The following is a 16,770-nucleotide window of genomic DNA, read 5'->3' as shown; positions in this document are numbered from 1 at the left end:
CGAGGCAGCATATTGAGCAATGGCGGCAGCAATAACTTGCTGTAGTTCTTCAGGAGTAGTGGGCATCGGTTGCGGTTGATGTCTTGGTGCCATCTTCTAAAGATGCGTACGTCGATTAGGCCATAATAAACATACGTATATAGTAATAGTAATAGCATATAACATCTCATGTTATCAATATATCACACACAACATCCCATGTCCCAACATCCCATGTTGCAAATATCATACATACAACATCCCATGTTGCAATATCATACATACAACATCCCATGTCCCAACATCCCATGTTGCAAATATCATACATACAACATCCCATGTCCCAACATCCCATGTTGCAAATATCATACATACAACATCCCATGTCACAAATCATAAATAAGCAATCAAGTGAATCAGATATGGTGAGAATACGGCGATTGTTATATATCGAGACCATAATGTGGTAAGGGTATCAGTACGTCACTGTATCATACAATCACAAATCAAATAGGGGCTACATCACCCCTGTCAAAAACAATATCACATCAGTGTCACATACATCCAGTACATCAACAAATATCAACAAAAATCAGTATCGTCAGATGGTCTCCAAAAGGCTGTGCAGTCACAATCGCGGTCGTCTCACCATCGTCTACCACTATGGCACCAATGAGCCCTATGCGGATGGGGGTGGAGGAGGGGGAAAGTGAGTGTAGAGCAAGCGGCGTAAATGAAGCCAATCCTCCTCCATCGCCTGCTGAGTGCGAATAACAGATGCAATCTGCTGCTCCAAGGTCAAAAGTCGGGCAGCAAAGTCAGGAGGTAATGATCGAAAAGGCTGAAAAGATGAGGATGTCTGACCAAGATATGGACCTATTTATAACTGAGCCCTCTCGAGCTCCTGGAGTCGCTGTGTATGGGAATCATGCTGATGGACAAAGGACATCAAGACGTCCTCTATGGTATGTCCCATATGGAATGGATGATATGGATCAGTGGGTGGCATCGGTGAGGAAGATGACCAAAGCAGTGGCGTGCTGGTGGGATCGAATGGTGCTACATGAACAGAAGATGGATCAGGTGTCATCTGAGGTACGAAAGGCATAGGCATCGGTATGTGCCCAAAGGGGTGGGCTGAAGAGCCCTCTCCAGGCCCTGCTGGAGGTACAAACGGTGGGATCTGAAATGAAAAATCAGTATGATGTGCATCAGCGTGATGTGGTGGAAGCGGTGGAACATCCTCGTCAGCCGGTATCCAACCGTGCTGAGCCTCCTCATCGGGTGGATCCATATGCTCTGCAAATAGAGCATGCTCAGGCTCAATGGGTACGGGATCAAAAGGAGCAATGACAGGATCAACATGATCAACATGATGGTCAACAGGGACGTCAGCAATCAAAGGTGGGTCAACAAAAGGACCAACAGCATGATCAGCAACTAACAAAGGGACATCATCAACAGGAAGATCGCCAACTGGCGGGTCAGCCAAAACGGGCTCAATAGGAACGTCAGCATGTACCAAGTCATGCTCATGCACAGGATCGAGAGCAGCTGCCTGCTCTGGGGCTACGGCAGGCTCCGGGTCGTCAAAAGCCATGTCAAAATCAAACTCTGGATCAAAGGGATCGATAGGATCGGCAGGATCAACAGGATCAACAGGGTCCTCCATATGCTGGTCCATAGGAATATACTCAATATCGCGGTCAGGATCAAATCCTGGAGGAAAAACGGGATCGGAATCCTCAATATCGTCGTGCTCGAACACAAAGCTCGGAATGGGGGCGGCAGAAGATGCCTGATCGGGGTCCGAGTCATGAACAAAATGCTGCGTGCTCACCACGTGAGACGGAGCAGATGCCACAGACTCAAAAGAGTCTGGGACTGGTGAGTGGACGGGCGAGTCTCCAGCTGGGGCATCAGCGATCATCAAGAAACCGCCAGCGGGTAAAGGGGCTGCATCAGGAACCTCGTCCTCAAAAGGCTCGTCCTCGTAGAGATCAATGTCGCCGTCAGCCTCGGCGTCTGGTAATAGCTCGTGTGCTGGATAAGAAGCAAGAGGAATCGGAGCTGGAATCACAACAAGGGGAAGATACTCAGCAGGATCGCCATCAATAGGCTCATAGGCACCCTCGGGTAGAGCGAAGGGCAAGGAGTCATCAGTATGCTCATCAGCGAAAGGTATGGGCGCCGGAATCTCTGCCGGACGGCGCTGAAAGTCATCGTCATCAGTGCTGGTGAAGTCGGAGGTATGCACCTCGTGCTCTGATGACACAATGTCATCCGACACTATGGGTAGAGGTCCAGTGGTATCTGAGTCTCCGGTGCCTGATGTATCCATGTGTCTGTAACACAATCACAAGTATGCATAAATAATCAGTAAATCAGGTAATCACATAAGTTACCAAATAATAATCACATAATCCTCCTAGTCCCACTAGCCTCCCAGCCTCCCAGACTGTCCTTCCTAGTTCCACTAGCCAACTTTCCCAGCCTCCCAGACTGACTCCGTAGTCCCACTAGCAAATTCTCCCAGCCTCCCAGACTGACTCCCTAGTCCCACTAGCAAACTTTCCCAGCCTCCCAGACTGACTCCCTAGTCCCACTAGACAAATTCTCCCAGCCTCCCAGACAGACTCCCTAGTCCCACTAGCAAATTCTCCCAGCCTCCCAGACTGACTCCCTAGTCCCACTAGACAACTACCTCGATCCATTAGATCGAGCCTCGGCCTCCCAGACCGAGCCTCAGTCTCCCAGACCGAGCCTCAGCCTCCCAGACTGAGCCTAAAATAATAAATAAAATATGCTCAACATTTGTTTATAAAAACGTTTTGGATCTGGACTTAAGTGGTATGCAGTAAAAATGTTTTCGTGAGAGCCCTAGTGATCATAGTCTAGACTCGAGAAGGAATTCTAGTTCGCTATGATCAGAGCTCTGATACCAAGCTGTCACACCCAGGCTTTGCGGAAGCGTGGTTAATTTGGTGTGACTTCTTAATACCATAGCTTAATCATAACAAGCTATATGAATTAAAAATATGCAAGATCATCCATTAAAAATAAAATAGTAAAACATTGTCTTAATGGGTTAACACCCGACAACCATAACTTGTCTAAACATTACAACCACAAACTTAAAATAAACATGGTTCAGGGACTGTGACTTGTCCAGGAAAGAGTCACATTCCCCGAACCCTGGATGACCTTGGTGCCTAATGCAGCGGGAAAAACAAGCCATACCGCGCCAGATCGTTAGTTTCCTGAAATACATGTAAGTTGAAAAATCAACAATAATGTTGAGCGAGTTCATGTGAAAGTGAGTAAATAAACCTTTGTATTTATCAAAAACCCTGGTATGTAGCAAATAAGGAAAAAGAGATCACCAATGGTTTGCAAGGCCATTGATATGTGTGAAGTGCAAGTAGGGATGACTCAAACCTAGCGGATTTATGCGTCGGGCACTAAGTCACCCCGAGGTCCGTTATGCTGGACCTGGGGCTGGGCTCGCTACACCCAGATAGATCTACCGCTCTTGTCCCTCGGTCCTACTACGAGGATTAATGGCCTCAAGTTGTGCCTACCCACTCACATGATCTAAGTAGTAAACCTCCTTACGCTAACCATACCATGTATAAACATATTCATAATCATTGTAACATGTATTTCACCCCCGTAGTTTATAAAACTGAAAACAGTTAAGAGAAAAGGGGGACATGAACTCATAGTGAGTGCGTCACAATACCAAATAATCCAAATATCCAACTGCTGCGCAACGACCTACATGTGCTAATTCTATTAGACGGATGGCCGTGCCTTAGCTTTATAGTTAATTTTTCGGGAAACGGTTAGACAACCGTTCCGTGTATATACTTGGTAGAAAATCTCCTTCCCAAGGATGGGGGAATTAATACATGCGTGTTTATAATATTAAGTCTCACTTAATATATTTTATTTCTCATTCCCAAAATATAATTATTTTTCTCAAAAATAATATATTTTCTCTTTACATAATACTTTCCAAAATAATACGTTGACAAAAATACGCATTTATGAATATTTCCGTATAAAGCATAAGTTACGTTTTGGCGGTTATGTGGTAATAGTAATTACCGTTGTAACTCATATGTTTGTCGTATAAGCGTTGGTATTATTTTGGGTTCGACAAAGTTAGTAAATATTATTTTTACTCTAAAAATAATATTTATACATTTTCACAAAATAATCATAAACAGTGTTGTGAGAAAATATATTTATCGAATAAATATTTATCACGTTTATTTTTGTGAAAACCCCACCTCCGAATATTTGTAAATAAAGTCATGGCGAAATATATTTGAAAATATGTCAAAAGTAGTCTAACACTTGTAAATAATTCTAAGTGTTAGATTTTAGAAAATTTCGCCAGAGTTTCCCCTGTAACTGGAGGTGGCCACGCCTTCAAGCGTATCATTTTCTTTTACAAAATCATTCCAATACTTCTTTAAATCAACCAATCAATTTCCGATACTTCAAACTAGTAGACTAGTATGTAAAATCGCATTATTACATGAACTTGTAGTTTTTCTAAAACTATTGTGTAGATCTCGTTATATTTTGTGGATCTATGTATATAATAGTTTAGTCTAGTAAAAACCCCGTTTTTGGAACAAAACATCCTTTACAACTTCCCGACAACTTTTATAAAAATTGTTGTTTTGTCGGATCTTTCGTTTCACAAGTGTTTATACACTTGTAGTTTATAAAAATCATCTTTGTTAGCATGTTATCCAACTTATATAAAACATGATTTTCTCGACACTTGGTTCTACGAATGTACCACTTATACATACGTAGATCGGCTCGTTTTAAATACTATTTTTCATGTCAAAACACTTTTACACAAGTTCATGCTTCTCGTGTGGTGGAGTTTCACCTTTTAACCCTTGTACCGCTAGAAACAAGCTTATGTTAAGATACATGATCTTAACAAAGTCGAGTTAAACGATGATAAGAGCCACCACATCGTAGATCGGGTCTCTACAACCAACATATTCGAATACTACGACTTTTACACGCGTTATATGCTTTTAACCAACAATATTCGAGTTTTAGTAGCCTTTTTAGATTCAAAAGATGGGTTACCGACTTTCAACCGTTAAAAATCCTTTTAACCACTTTAGATACGATCAAGAACAAGTTTTAAATGTTATACCTCTAGCTCGGGGCTAGGGAAGATCTTTGGCGAAAATGGCGTGGATAAAAGCAAATGAACGAGGTCCTTCAACTTCCGCTTGCTTCAAGCTTCCTCGTATGTGATCCCCGATACTTGTGTGAGCTTGGAATGGCAAGACAAGAACCGAAAATATGATGGATGGGGGTGGGGGTTTACGGCCGAGAGGGAGAGGAGAGCAAGAGAGAGAGTGAAGTTGGTGGATGGTGATGTCTTGTGTGTGTGTGTGTGTGTGGTATTTATAGAAAATCAAGCTCCATCGTCCAACGGATTAATGTCGTCTAGATATCCACAATCACAAATAAAATATAAAAAGGTGTACCCTTTTGTCCTTCCTTGTTAGCCGATTCCATTAGGGGGGGGGGTATCCGGTTGGGTCTCGATCGTTCAGTTAGAGTTTAGTTTGGTTAAGTCGGTTACTTTTAGAGATTAACCCCGTTAGTTGTTTGATGCGCTATAAAGCGGGTGTTAGGGTAATCAGGGACCCTAACTGGCTCAGAAAAATACCAATAATATTTCTGGCAATACTTTTTTATGTTCCGGGTATAGTCCGGTTGTTCGGTCGGATAGTAATCCGTTAAAGTGCTTAAGTAATCCTTTAAGCGTCGTAAATAATATTTTTAGCAACACAATTTATTCTGCAAAGTGTCAGGAATATTTCCTCATGTTTTGGCACTTTATTAGTTAGCTAGAAGCTAGTGTGTTGATAAAAGTGCTGTGTTTTGTGCTTAGAGTACGTTTTAGGCACATCCAATCTCTGTATCTTATTCCTAGAGACGTAATTATACAACCCTTGTATCTCTACACACACTATGGGTGTGGTAAAATATTTCTGGCTCATTCAGGCCTTTAGAGGCAGTGTTTGCCTGATGCTGGCTATATCAGCATGTTCAATAGGTTTCCGTTCAAATGCTACTGTGCTTTTGTGCATCATGTTTGTCACTAGAGTTCAGTAAGTAAATAATGTAGTGACGGAAAATCAAAGTATGATGCAGATATGTACAAGTATCAATAATCAAGTAGCAGTTTATCCTAACTCTCAGTTAAGCACAGTAATTAGGCAGCAATTAATAGTTAATTAAGTCGTACGGATACCTGGTTTAGTGAGGGTTGTGACACTTGGGTCATCCTTGATCATCAAGGAAAGTGATTTCAATCACTTGATGATTAGGAAAAAGAACCTGTGGTGCTCCCCCTGATTGAATTACCTGCTTTTGCTTCCAAGCTGTTTGTCTTTTACCAGTATTTGAATTTATTGTTTTAGCATTTACTGGTTTTACAGTTTCAGGTTTTGCTTGTACAGGTTTTTCTTCTTTGACCTCTGATTTTAAGGCCTTTTCAGTTACCTTTTGATTCTTTTGCTTTAACTTCTTTTCCCTTTCTTTCAAGACACGTAGGTCTTGTTTCGGGGAAACTGGTCGTTTTTGGTAATCGATTTCTTGGGGAGCACTCGTTTTTGACTTCAACTTTTGCACGTGTGGGCAATATCTTACAATATGCCCAACTGTGCCACATTCAAAACATGTTCTCCGCTCTACAAACTTCGGAGAAACATGTTGATGACCAGACGGAGAACCAGACAATGAACTTTGTGATCTAGACGTGCTTGGACCTAAATCACATCCGTTGGTGTGTTGGGTGTAATTATTCTGATCATTTCGTTTTAAAATTCTAACTTGTTTTACAAAATCAACGTTAGATTTATCCTGAAATGTTTCAAGTTTGTCTGAACCCGTGGATCCAACAAAGTTCATTTTCGGTTCTCGTTTCTTAACAGGAGCTCTTTTGTTTTGCACCTTTTGTTGTTGAACCTTAGGTTGCTCAACCTTTGATTGTTGAATTTTAGGTTGTGCAGCCTTAGGTTGAGTAGCCTTAGACTGTTCAACTTTAGGTTGTTGAACCTTTGGTTGTTCAGTCTTAGGCTGCTGAACTTTAGGTGCTTGAACATTCTTGTTCTGAGCCTTCTTTCCCTGTACCTTACCCTTTCCGGAGTTGACTTGTTGTTTTCGCTCAATTGGTAGTTTTTGATTTCCGTATTGTTTTCTAATTTGTTCACACGGAATTGGATCACATTGAGTGACGGTAACTTTGCCACTTTTGTTCCCCAAAAACTTATCAGTGCATCCTTCAAAAATTTGCTCAATTAAATCTTGATTTACATTTTTAATTGGAAAATCTTTGTTAGAGTAGATTTTGCTATCTCCTTTGAGCGTGTACAACAAATTATTCCCTTCAAGGCTAGATACAAGGGACTCCATTGCTTTTGACATTTCAGTCTTACTCGGTTTCACTGGTGGATCACACAGGATGTGATTCTCGATTGGAATATCTGTTGTAACCGAGTTAGACTGTTGTTTCACAATTTCTTCAGATTCATCGTCCGAAGAATCAGCATCCTCAACAATGGGAGGACTCTGTTCCTTAACACACGATGAATCTGTCACATTCTCAGATTCTGATTGACTCGAGGATGATGTACCAGTTGTGAACCTGAGGCCTGCTGCAAAGTCATCTAGACCGAGTGGCATAGTAGGTTCAAAACGGGGCATATCCTCGTCATCAGGCAATTTGGAGTAATTGTGATTCATTGGGGGAGGACATGATTTGAATCCAATACATTTTGCATCCCCCTTTTTCTTTTGAACGTCAATGATGTGATCCAATACATAGCGGGAATTGGAATAGCTTTCCAGTTTCTGCTTAATTGTCTCACATTCACATCGAGCTGTTGCTAACTCTACCATTTGTTTTTCAATTGTGTCAATAAGATTATTGTTAGCATGTTGGTTTTCGCAAAACAGCCTTTTGTAATTCTGAAACATCATGTCTTAATGACGCAATTGTTGCTTTAAATTCCTTTTCATTTCTGGTTAAAAACAAGTTAGCTTCGGTTTCTTTAGAAAGATCTACAATCAATTCTTGATTGTGTTTGTGTGTGATTTCAAACTGACTTTCCTTTTCAGCATATTTTAAACACTTTGCACATTCAATAGGAACAGAAATAGAGTCAGAATTAGTATCACATACCTGAGAAGTCTGACCTTCTACGTAAGCCATAAAGGCTGTATGAAAAGAAAAAGATCCATCTTCAGAGAAGAACTGAGCAAGCTTCTCGGAAGTTCCAGCAGATTTCTGGCAGAGAATAGATCTCCTCTTGCATAATGCTTCAGCTTCAGCCAAAAGCTCATCAACCTCCAAATCTAAAGCATCACTTGATAAATCACCAGCATCAAGTGATTCCCCATCCGTGCTCCCACTATAACCCGAACTATCTTCATCTTCTGAAGATTCACCAGCAGACACGGGTTCTACTACCTTCTCAATCACTTTAGCATAACATGCTGTTCCACCATTTCCTCCTTCTCCAAGCTGAAGGTTCCAGTTGCAGATTTCATCAGCTTGAACAACCAATCCTCTGTGGGGATTAGTGTTTGTGGATCCAGATGCATTTCCTCCAACGGGAACTATTGATCTGACAGAATTGTTGTTCAGTTGTTGTTGTGGCTGTCCTTGATTCCTGAAGGGATTCTGATTTCCTTGCTTAGGTGGCTTCTAACATTCCCGCTTGAAGTGACCCTTTTCACCACAATTGAAGCAAGTGACAGCATTCTTATCAAAACCATACTTGGTGTTGTTGTTGCTATCCAAGTTGGTTCTCCCCGTCCTTTCCATAAACTCCTTTGCTCTTCGAATTGCACTAGCAAGAGCCCATTTGATATCCATCATTTCAAACTCTTCTCTCTCCACTTGCTGATAATCTTCATTGGTTAGATTGATATTCCCAATCTGACCTGCGATCAATCCACAATAAGCACTAACCAAGGTGTTCAACATCTCCATATGCTCCTTGGCTATTTCGACACTGACTTTGGAAAAGTTGGAAGTGTCTAATCTGACTGTGTTCGGATTGGAAATGGCTTGAAAGTTTGAAGAGCTTCCATAAAACCCTTGTTGTTGCGGTTGTTGCTGCCGAGCTCTGCTTGGGTCTAAGAAAGGCGGTGGTGTGAATTGCTGAGCTGTCGGTTGTACATACTGTTGTTGAGAAGAAGAATCTGGTCTTGAATACATCATCGTGTATGCTGAAGGATCAAACTGATTTGTTATGGAAGGTCCGGTGTTTGAGATGAAAGCTGTTTGAAGCTTCTCGTGTTGAGAGGCTGGTTTTTCTCCACTGATACCTCCTGCAATCCCATAGTACATCTCTGGATTTTGAGGAGTTAGTGTTCTTTTTGCCTTAAGCTTTTCTTCTACATCCTTGTTCTCCAATTTTTGAATTAACTCATAAACGGTGATTGTGTCTAGAACACCATTTTGTTTGAGAATTTCAAGAAAACTGCTCCACTTTGCTGGTAAGCTATCAGCGAATCTCTGCACCATTTCTTGTGGAGTGGCAGTGACTCTAAAAGCAAACATCTCGCTCAACAAGTGATGGAACCTTGTAGATAACTCTGCCAAAGTCTCATTCTCCATACACGTGAATCCTTCAAACTCTTTCTTCAGTAATTCTTTCTTGATCTTTCTAGATTGAGCATTTCCTTCACATCGTAACGTGAGCATATCCCACAAGCTTTTAGTAGTCGTGCAGTAAACAAACTGGTGGTAAATGTCTCTGTGAAGGGCTTGTGTGAGAATCATGAATGCCTTCTTTTCTAACTCAAATTTCTTCTTATCATCATCAGACATAGTGCTGTAAGTTTGTGGATTAGATCCTGCAACTTCCAAATCATTGTCAAATGCGGTGAAGAAGCACATCCATAGATCTTGACCTTGCCCCTGAACATAAGTTCTCAGCCTTTCTTTCCACCATCCCCAATCATTGATGTGATTTAGCTTTGGCGGTTTTGTGCTTGTACCAGTTTCACTGTCGTTCTGCATCATTGCTTGAATGCTGCTGCTTTGATTTGTGACCAATGCCCATTGATTTGCAGTTATCATTGCAGTTTGAGGTGGGGCAATAGCTCGCATCCATGCAGTTTTGTCGAAATCTGACGCAGATTGCGTAGCTGATGATTGTGGAGTCAAAGTTGTTTGAGTCCACGCGGTTGGATCCCACTGACCATTTGTTCCCATTTTATAAAAATTAATATATTAAGTGAAAATTGATTTAAAATTTGAAAAACAAGTTTTCCTCTTTTAAAAATTTAATTTTCACAAACTATGTTAATATCTCAAATGATAACAACCAGCCGAAAGATCCCTGATCGAAAGACCTGAAAAACACAAACTTGTTAAACTTAAACAGACTAGGATCGAAGGAACAATACTTGTTCGAAGGATCAACAGTGTTCGAAAGATCACTGTTGAATTTCGAACAATGATTTCGAAAGATTCTCCAATCGAAGGATCCTTATCTTTCGAATAAGGACTGTAGATCGAAAGATATATCCTTCGAAAAGATTCCTTGGATCGAAGGATAAGTCACAGACTTCGAAGGATGTTCGAAGGATGATTATCTATCGAACCTCCTTTGATCGAAAGATGATCTTTCGACTTCGAAGGATATCCTTCGATCTGTACGGACACAGCAGACAAAAGGTGACAGGTTGGTGAAAAGGTGATTGGTTGGTAGAGAACTTTCGGCAGAAGGTATGTTCAGACCATACTTTCTACCAAACCAGATTTGACCAATAAAATATTACCAAAAAAGAAGGTTCTTATCCAGAAAAACCGGTCACCGGAGTAAGCCGGAATTTGGCCGGAAATTACCAAACTTCTTAAAAACAAGTTTTTAAGTTACCCAACCCGTCCTTTAACACACCCGGTTAGTTTAGAACACGTTTTTACGTCTATAAATGCGAGAAAAATACTAAAAACGGGTGCTAAACCATGTGAGTTTTGTCCAAACACTCCAAAGTCTTGTATAAACTCGGTTTTTAACAAGGAAAAGAGCCACGGCTCTGATACCACTTGTAGGTCCCCCTCGGAGGTTGAGGTTAAACCTTATCCTTGTTATGTTTAACACACTAGCAAGTGCGGAATCCAAGCTAGAATGCAAACCGGTAGTTTATATGAGAACACAAGCTACAAAGAGAAAGGTAGACACACGAGATATCAAAGTTTTCTCTTGTATTTCAGTGGACATGGTTACAGCCCTTGACCAAACTGAAAATACGCTCTCTACAAGACTAAGTTCACTCACATACTATCTCACACTTATCTTCTGTCTTTCTGTGAAGTGAACACTACATGAGTATATATATATATACCCATCACAGCTCGTCTGGTCGAAGGATCAGATAGACTGATCGAAAGATCATCTATCGATCTGAAACCTATCGAAGGATCCACATATACCTCGAATGATGATATCCTTCGAGGTCCATCAACATCCATCGAAGGTTTATCTTTCGAACTCATCGAAGGATCTAAACAATCCATCGAAGGTTTATCTTTCGAGCTCATCGAAGGATCTAACCAATCCATCGAAGGTTTATCTTTCGAGCTCATCGAAGGATCTAAACAATCCATCGAAGGCTCATCCTTCGACACAAACATGTTACAACCATGTCTAACTGTTTGGCCAAGACAAACTCGGAGGATGGTTGAGTTCGTCAAACTTACATCGAACACACATATTAACAAACCTAAGACGTAACCCAGACTAACAAAAGACATCGTTTTGTATCATGACAAAATACAGACAAAGTACAGACACAAGTGCACCAACACCAATAGATACTGATTTTCATTCTCCTATACACATAAAATCAGTCCTCAATATACGTTGTGGTACAACATCATTTCAGTCTCGAATACATTTCGTCGGTGACTGAAAATCAGTCCTTGAACCTTGTCTATTTTGTCCCAAATACATTTACTTAGATTTGAGTTCCATGAGAATTCAGTCTCTAATAGAGGTTGTAGAGACTGAGAATTAGTCCCTGATAACATGCCATTTCATTCCTTAATATATTTTTTAGGGACTGAAAAATAATCTTAGATGTCATCTTATTTAGTTTCGAATATGTTTTCAGGGACTGAAAATATGTAGCTTTTAAGAACTTTTTCAGTCCTGAATATGTTCTTTTAGAGACTAAGAATCAGTCCCTAATAATATGTTCTTTTAGAGACTGAGAATCAGTCCCTGATAACATATTTAATTTATCTTTTAGGACTAAAATAATAATCTTATATGTCATTATTTAGTCGCGAATATGTTTTTTAGAGACTGAAATTTTGTATCTTTTAAGAATGTTTTCAATCCCGAATATGTTTTTTTAGAGACTGTGTCACACCCCCAAATTCCACCTGCGGAGTATCATCCGCTTGAGGGCGTGACTGACCAGGATCCAGCCACCAATTATACTGAGCATTGATTAATAGTAGAAATATTTGCTATCCAAAGTGGTTAGCAACATCGTAGTTTAAGTTCGATAATTAGTTTAAACAAAACAGCGGAAGCATAAACCAAATAGTTTTAAAGACAGTTTATAGTTCAAGATAATTAAAACCCAACACACGGGTTTTGACGACCACTACACGTTCCCAAGCAGCAAGCTCCTAGTTACTGGTTACCTGCAAAGCATGCAGTAAGGTGTCAACAATAATGTTGAGCGAGTTCACTAGTTGTCCAGTTTTAATTACCAAAAACTTGTTTCACCAGTTAATTTATCCGTTTATACATGCCATGGGGAGCTACCCCAAAAGTTAGCGACTAAACTGTTTTTCCAATACCGAACACTAGGTAACCGTTTGCGTTTCCGCAGGATGCCCCGATGTCAATGTTCTATCATCATTGACGGATGCCTGAGTACATTAGTTCACGACCGATCCCATACCATGGCACGGTGTGAGGTTGGTAAGACCTAAATAGCGCTATCAACTAATAACCCGTTCGCCTGGCCCCGGCGACTAATCGGTATTATGTAGTAGGGACTTGAGTGATAGAGTTTCATTTAGTGCCGTTTGTTGCAATCCGTATAAACAGTAATTAACTAAAGGTTCCCAATAACAAGGGAAGAAAAGTAAGTTGTATCCCCCGTAAGGGGATAGTGTTGTTTTTAGTTCCGTTTCCCAAACCACCGGGAACGCATGCTTTAGGTTGTGAACTCACCTTGGGTTGCTCGGTAGATTAATTATCCGGTAAATCACGTTGGTCACCACGTCCTAGCATGGTTACCAAATATAGGTCAAGTTGGGGTACAAGAAATCACGTATAGCAAACACGTATAGACACACTGAGCATGCATACATTCAAACAGTTGGGTTATTGGGCCTGCCCTAACATTTTCACAGACAGTAACAGATACACATGCAGCCCAGTCAACAGATAGCCCAACAAGTCGTGGGCCAATAACACGTAGGCAGGCCACTTGAGACAAGGGTGGTCTCGACTCGAGAATACACGGTCTCGAGTCGCAACCGGGAGATCTCGAAGAATCACGTTTTGGTCTCGAGTGTGCTGCTTGCGAGTCGCAATCTCAGGAGTCTCGAGCCCAGTCTCGAGTCGAGATCATGTCGTCTCAAGTCGAGACTTAGTCGGTCTCGATGCCCTGAAGCCCATCTCGGTTCATCATGCTTTGGTCTCGAGTCGCAACCAAGGGTTCCGGCTCGTAACCACAGTTACGTGCACAGAAATCCTTCTAGAACCTGTCCAATGTACTAACCAATAGAATGCTGTAATCGTGATTTGGTGTACTATCCAATAGAAATTCACAAACATGTTTTGTTGTCTAATATTCCAAATATTCAGATCAAACATAGCATATTCAAATATTTTTCATGATCTTCAAGTAGTTCATCATGCATATTCAAACAAATCAACTAACATTCATTCCTTGGTTCAAAAGCACAACTTCAACACATAACATGAGATTTATGAATAGAATCATGTGACATATAAGACAATCATTAAACACCATATTTGCCCTATGTTATCTTTATAAATCGGATGGTAACAATCATCAAACATTGATTCATACACACACATGTTCATCCTTCACAACCAAGCAATTATGAGCAAAGTAGCTAAGATAGAAGGATCACTCTAACACTTCACATAATCCGAATGGTTCTAATCCTCTTTTTATCAAACCGTTCACATACAAAACATGGAGGAGCATGGTTAATCAAGCAAAACATGTTACTCATATCATCAAACAAGCATTTTTACATAACCATCATACACAACAACAATCTTTAAACATTCAACCAAAAAGAGATACTAACCGGCTAGACTTAAGGTGTGAGATTATGATGAATAAGCTTCCAAGTAAGATCCGAAGCTTGAACCGGAAATCCTTGCTATCACCGGTTTTGATCCGAGAGAGAGAAAGGAGATGAGAGGGTGTGATGTTAGGGTTTTAGTGAAGGAGAGAGTGAGTGAGGGAGAGTGTAAGGGAAGTGTGGTAAAGGTGGATGATGGGTTTTATATCTCATGGTGTGCACTAATGGGCTTTCGGGTGGACCAAAAGGGGGGTTGCGGCCCAACCGATGTGGGTTACTCGAGACCAGGTGGTCTCGAGTCGGGTCTTGCGGTTTCGGCTCACTAGTAATATACACACATATATATAACGTACATACATACAACACATAAATAACAGAAAAATCCATAGTTTCTCATATAATAATATACGTACACGCAATGTTAAATCAAGAAGGTTGCTCGGGAAACCCGAAGTGTCACATTATCCCCAAGTTTTAAGAACTTTCGTCCCGAAAGTTAAGGCAGTCACTGTCAAGCTAGTATAAGTGAGAATGTTTCAACGGGGTGTCACATCATCCCCCCGTTAGTTTGGAATTTCGTCCCGAAATTCGGTTGTAGCTTCAGTGCTGGGGTTTTCATTTGGGAACAACTGGGGATACTTGTGCTTCATCTGGTCTTCCCGCTCCCAGGTAAACTCTGGGCCACGTCGCGAGTTCCAACGGACTCGCACGAGAGGTATCTGGCTACGTTTGAGGGTTTTGATCTCTCGATCCGTGATCTCAATCGGTTCCTCAGTAAAGTGTAGCTGTTCGTCAATAGTGAGTTCCTTGAAAGGAATTACAAGCGTTTCATCTGATAGACACTTCTTCAGATTAGATATGTGAAAGACGTTGTGCACCACACTCAGTTCTTCAGGCAGATTCAATCTATAAGCCACCTTACCGATTTTCTCGGTAATTTCGAATGGTCCAATATAGCGCGGATTAAGCTTGCCCCGTTTACCAAAGCGTACCACACCCTTCCAGGGTGAGACTTTAAGTAGAACCCGGTCACCGACCTGGAATTCTAGTGGTTTCCTGCGCTTATCAGCGTAGTCTTTCTGACGGTCACGAGCTGCCGCCATGCGTTGTCTGATCTGGGCAATCTTTTCCGTTGTATCTACCACCATCTCTGGGCCAGTGATTTGACTATCACCGATTTCCGCCCAGCAGAGAGGTGATCGGCATTTACGACCGTACAATGCCTCAAAAGGTGCTGCCTGAATGCTAGTGTGGTAGCTGTTATTGTAGGAGAATTCCACTAGCGGTAGATGCTTCTCCCAATTCTTGCCAAAGTCGATCACACATGCTCTAAGCATGTCTTCTAGGGTTTGGATGGTGCGTTCGGACTGCCCATCCGTTTGCGGGTGATAAGCGGTGCTCATGTCCAAACGTGAGCCAAAGGATTTGTGCATAGCTTGCCACAATTCCGAAGTAAAACGAGCGTCTCGGTCGGAAATAATTGAGGTTGGCACCCTGTGCCTCGAAACTACTTCCTTTAGGTAAACCTCTGCCAAGGTAGAAAACTTGTCTGTCTCTTTAATAGCCAAAAAGTGTGCGGACTTGGTCAATCGGTCTACTATTACCCAAATAGTATCATTTCCGCGTTGAGACCTAGGTAGCCCTGTAACAAAATCCATGGAAATTTGCTCCCATTTCCATTTCGGGATTTCTGGTTGTTGGAGTAGGCCTGCTGGCTTCTGGTACTCTGTCTTGACTCTTGCGCAAGTCAAACATTTGCTGACATATGTTGCTATGTGGGCCTTCATGCCAGGCCACCAGTATGTAGTCCTCAAGTCGTGGTACATCTTATCCGAGCCAGGATGTACTGAGTTGCGGGACTTGTGGGCTTCGTCCATCACTAGTTCACGTAAATCTCCATAGAGTGGGACCAAAATGCGCCCTGTTACATAGTAAGCGCCATCTTCTTTCTATTCTAGTCGCTGTCTCGATCCTCGCAGGGACTCAGCCCTGATGTTTTCCGGTTTCAATGCTTCAACTTGAGCATTTCGAATCTGAGTAGGGAGGCTAGACTGGATAGTAAGTTGCAATGCTCGCACGCGCTTTGGTATAGTGTCCTTTCGGCTGAGGGCATCTGCCACGACATTGGCCTTGCCCGGATGGTACTTGATGGCGCATTCGTAATCATTCAAGAGTTCAACCCATCGACGTTGTCGCATGTTCAATTCCTTTTGCCTAAAGATATGCTCGAGACTCCTGTGATCGGTGTAAATAGTGCACTTGGTACCGTACAGGTAGTGTCTCCATATCTTAAGAGCAAAAATCACTGCTCCCAGCTCCAGGTCGTGCGTAGTGTAGTTTCTTTCGTGTGTCTTAAGTTGTCGAGAAGCGTAGGCAATAACCTTCTCGCGTTGCATCAACACGCAACCGAGCCCATG

The sequence above is a fragment of the Helianthus annuus genome, chromosome 12, assembly GCF_002127325.2.
Source record: "Helianthus annuus cultivar XRQ/B chromosome 12, HanXRQr2.0-SUNRISE, whole genome shotgun sequence".
Taxonomy (NCBI): domain Eukaryota; kingdom Viridiplantae; phylum Streptophyta; class Magnoliopsida; order Asterales; family Asteraceae; genus Helianthus; species Helianthus annuus.
This window is presented reverse-complemented; position numbering follows the sequence as displayed.